Source organism: Poecilia reticulata, chromosome 11 (genome assembly GCF_904066995.2).
Source record: "Poecilia reticulata chromosome 11, P_reticulata-male-v2, whole genome shotgun sequence".
Classification (NCBI taxonomy): domain Eukaryota; kingdom Metazoa; phylum Chordata; class Actinopteri; order Cyprinodontiformes; family Poeciliidae; genus Poecilia; species Poecilia reticulata.
This window is the reverse complement of record NC_088840.1, coordinates 19,612,211-19,617,466: the sequence shown is the minus strand read 5'-3', so window position 1 is coordinate 19,617,466 and position 5,256 is coordinate 19,612,211.

Sequence of the window (5,256 nt, the reverse complement as noted above, 5' to 3'; positions counted from 1 at the left end):
TTGCTTTTGCAACTCTCCAAAGACGTCTGTGCTTTTTGTTTGTCGCTTCCATCTTTTGTCTTTTTCCCTCTCTCTCAGGTAAATTCATGTGTTGTTTGTGCTTTGAGTTTTCTGATGTGCTTTTGGTGTGATAGTATGCATCTGTCTTGAATAAATGCTGATTATTGGGACGCTGTTATCTCTGTGTGATCTCAGTCTTTTGCGCACAGCATTTTTTTGTTCATGGAGAACGTAATGCTAAGTGACCTGCAGACGACCTGATTCTAGACGGTCGGTGGGTAGGTAGGTCAGTCAAACTTTATTAACAAACCAGCGTTCTGACAACTATTCCACCATGCACCGCGCGCTTCTTCTTCTACGGGCGAAAATGAAGTCGGCGGCTGCTTACCGTAGTTGCTAGACCTGTTGTGGCTCAATATTGGTCCATATATAAGGCGCACCGGATTATAAGGCGCACTGTCGGCTTTTGAGGAAATTGAAGGTTTTAGGTGTGCCTTATAGTGCGGAAAATATGGTAATTCTGAAACCAACTCAAGTTTGTTTATGTATGTATGTGTATACATATGTTTATGTATGCTCTGTCTTTACCTGTCCGTCCTGTTATGCACACTCGGAGGCCGGTTGGTTGGTTTTTAGGTGATTTATTGCAATCTGTAATCAGTGGTTGATAAAACGCATATGGCGCAGTGAGCCTCTCTACCGGTCAACCTATGGCTCACAACAGAGCACTGAACCAACTGTGTAATTCACAAACAATTATAGTGAATTCCGACATTATATTTTCTAGGTCATTTGATCGTATAGTTTTAGAATACAAATAAAAGAATATGAATAATAAATACAACAGCAGTCATTAAAAGCTCTCTGGGGATTAGTGGAAAAGAAACATGTCATGTTGCCATAGAAACCAACAAACAGAATGACAAAAACAACTGACAAACTGATAAATATAACAAACTAACTGACAAACTGATACAAATATCTGACAAAATAAATTACTGACATTTAATATAACATAATTACCTGTAATCAGTGGTTGATAAAACACATATGGCGCAGTGAGCCTCTCTACCGGTCAATCTATGGCTCTGTGCAATGTAACAAAGATTCCAGTCACCCTCCTGAACAAACTTCCAACACCATTTAGAAGAAAACCGGATTTGTTGACTTACCACAACAAAGCGCTGAACCAACTGTGTGGAATTTTTGGTTTCTCATCCAACTTATAGGTAACCAGTAGGGGGCGCCAAAAACCACCAATTACAGGATAATTGTGAAACATATTTTAGCAGGAATTTTATCTGTATATCTAATAACAGTTACATACACCCCCCTGAAATTCTGCTAAATATCAAAAGCAATGCCTCAGACCAAACAAAGGGAAAAACAAAAAAAATTGGGTGTACTAAGGAGAAAGCAAAAAAAAAAATAACACTAGGAACAAAACTGGGTATACTTGTCAGTGCAAACACTCTCCCAAAAGGAAGTATGTAAAGAAAGGAGGCGATCAAACTCCTAACTAAAAACAGACTCAAAGGTGCCCATTATACCTCTGAAATCTAAACACTGTTCCTGTTGTTCTAAAAGTACTACTCAAGCACTTCTATGGTTAACACTGTTCTAACTCTGCTACTTAACTGAAAGTGCACTTGAAAAAAACTGAATCAGGGAATTAACGGACACAGCAAATAAAGCAGTCTCATCTACTGTTTGGTTATTCATCTCACAAATAAGACATCTGGGGGGCCTAATGGAACTACGGTCCCTAAGAATATGGCGGTCAAGTTGTGAGGAAACAATCTGAGATAAGTCTGGAATGGCAGTGTCTGAACAGTCACCGTCTACAGTAGCTATCACAGGGGTGTCAATGTCTCGAGGATTGTCAACTGGGAGGGGGGAGTCCGTGAGGAGTTCGTCAGGACAGGGCACGTCTGGATGGACAGAGTTGGTCGTGACCATGTCTGGGGATAGAATATCTGGACAATGTTTTGAATCTTCTACATCATCGACTGTTGAGTGGCCAATATTGTGGATGGGAATCGGGTGATTGGCTGGGCTGGATGTGATGACTGTGAGAGATTGGGCGGCACTGGATCTCTGGTCAAATGAGTCGTCATCATCTGAATGGGTTCCATCATCGCTGGACTGCATCAGCCAGTTGACCGTGTGGGCATCACTTTCCTCTATCACATCAGGTACATCTGGACATAGACCACTTCCATGCGTAGCAGCAGCACTGTCAGATTCATGGTCAGATTCATGGTCCTCAGCACTCTCACAGGGCAAGAAGCTAACAGAGAGTAGCAGGTTTCTGTGGACAACTCTCTCTCTGCCCGTTAGGACATCCTTAACTCTGTAGACATTGATATCAGGCTTGACTGATATGACCTCATAAGGGGTAGATTCCCACTTGTCTGCAACCTTGCGTTTCCCCTGTACTCCTCTGTTGGCGATCAGTACTCTGTCTCCAATGACAAGAGGTGATCCCTTGATCTTGCGGTTGTATAGCTTGGCATGGCGAGTCTGTTCTTTGAGGCTGTTTTTCTGCACAATCTGAGCAGCCTCATGTAGATTTTTCTTTAGGTCTGAGACAAAGTTTGAATAGCTGACAACAGTATCATTGATCAATCAATCATCAATCAAATTTTATTTGTATAGCACATTTCAGCAGCAAGGCATTTCAAAGTGCTTTACATAATTAAAATAAAAACAGAAATAAACAGTGAGAAAGAGAGAAATTTAAAAAATAAAAATAAAAAAACAAAAAACATTACATCATTAAAACGTCGAAAAGAAAGAAGAAAAAAATTAAAAACATTAAAGACATAAAAACATGGAAGACATCAAAACCCGCACTCTAACCCTAATTTAGCCATAAGCAACTCTAAACAGGTGGGTTTTAAGTTGAGATTTAAAGGCACCCAGTGTTTCAGCTGTTTTACAGTTTTCTGGAAGTTTGTTCCAAATCTGTGGTGCGTAGAAACTGAATGCTGCTTCTCCTCGTCTGGTTCTGGTTCTGGGGATGCAGAGCAGACCAGAACCAGAAGATCTGAGGGGTCTAGATGGTTGGTACAGTAATAACAGATCTTTAAGGTATTGTGGTGCTAAACCGTTCAGAGATTTATAAACTAACATCAGTATTTTAAAGTCTATTCTCTGAGCTACAGGGAGCCAGTGTAGGGACTTTAAAACTGGTGTTATGTGCTCTATCTTCCTGGTTTTAGTCAGAACCCGAGCAGCAGCATTCTGGATCAGCTGCAGCTGTTTGATTGATTTATTAGTCAGACCTGTGAAGACGCTGTTGCAGTAATCAATGCGGCTAAAGATAAATGCATGGATGAGTTTCTCTAGATCGTGCTGAGACATAAGTCCTCTAATCCTAGAGATGTTCTTCAGGTGATAGAAGGCCGACTTGATGAGGGCATGTTGAAACATCACGTCAACAGGTAGACGAGGGATCCTTCCAAACACCAGGTAGAATGGTGCAAACCCTGTTGTCTCATGCTCTGTGCAGTTATAGCAGAAGGTTAGTAGCTGTAGCATTTGTGGCCACTTTGTTTTTGGCTGCGGGGGAAGGGATCTGATCATGTCTCCCAGAGTCCTGTTGAATCTCTCTGCAACACCATTCCCCATGGGGTGATAAGGGGTTGTATGGGATTTCTCTATTCCGGCCATCTCTAGAAGCTCTTTGATTAGCTTGCTCTCAAAGTTGGCCCCTTGGTCAGAATGTATACGGCGAGGAAACCCATAAATGAGAAAGAAGTTGTTCCAGAGACGACGAGCAACTTCCTTGGCAGTCTGATTCTTGCAGGGGAAGGCGTGTGCCATCTTGGAGAAATGATCAGTAACAACTAGAACATCTACAGACTTGTTCCCTTGCTCAGCAGTCCAAAAGTATATGCAGACTAATTCCATAGGGTCTGTAGTGACTATGTTTTGGAGTGGTGCACGACTGTGTGGTTCAGGTGTCTTCCCTTCAATGCAGTGCTGACAGAACCGAACATAGTTCATGACATCACGGCTCATGCCACTCCAGAAAAACCTTGGCCTCACCAGAGACGAGGTTTGGTGCTGGCCTTGGTGACCTGCTGCGTGCGTCATGGAGACCATGAAGAACTTTCTGTTTCATTGAGTCAGGTACTATGAACTGGAGGATTTTCTTGTTCATGTGAGGATCTTTCCTGACCTTGTACAGCATGCGATTCTGTATGGTGAGTCTGGTCCAGTGTTTCAACAGCTTAATCACGCTCCGTGATTCATTAGCCCTTTCACGTTTGGTAGGTCTTCTATGTCTCCGTACGAAGTACATGGCTCTGCTGATTGTGTTGTCAGCCTCCTGCCAATTGACAAGCTGACTCTGTGGAAATGCAGATGATTGGTTTTCATCCAGCAGAAAATTGGGGTCAACACCAGTTCCCATCATATGGCTCACACCTCCACTGGACTGAACATTGAGGATGGCAGCAACTTCCTCTCCTTTTGTGTTTGGTGGAACTGGCTCATTTGGTATCTCACCACCATCGTCTACAATAGTTTGACAGTTGTTGGACACTCTGAAGACATCCTGCACGAGTCTGTCATTCACACTGTTGACCTGATCCAACAACAAGGTATACGGCTCATGTACGAGGCGATGACCCTCACATGACTGGACAAATGGCTCACGACTCAAGGCGTCTGCAACAATGTTCTTTGAGCCAGGGATGTATTTCAGGTCAAAGTCGTATGCAGCAAGCTTTGCCACCCACCGCTGTTCACATGCATCAAGTCTGGGCTTAGTCAGGATATATGTCAATGGATTATTATCAGTCCATATGGTGAAGTGTCTGCCCTTCAACCAATGGCTGAATTTATCACATACTGCCCATTTTAATGGAAGAAATTCTAGCCGGTGAGCAGGGTAGTTTAGCTGGGAGCGTGAAAGAGTTCTACTTGCAAAGGCAACTGGCCTAGCCACTGTTCCACCAGACGGCAGTTGTGACAGGACTGCTCCAATCCTATCTAAGGATGCGTCGACAGCTAGAATGAATGGGGCTTTGAAATCTGGATGGGCTAGAGTAACACTTGTCATGAGGTCGTGTTTCAGTGTCTCAAAAGCAGTCTGGCATGCATCTGTCCAATCAGCAGGTGTCAACTTCACATGACCTCTCTTTTTGACAGGTTTGCTACCCTTTTTGTGCTTGTTTTGAGCATCCAGTCCAGCTGTGAGCTTAAACAGTGGTTTTGCCTTTGCGGAACATGCCTCAATAAAGCTTT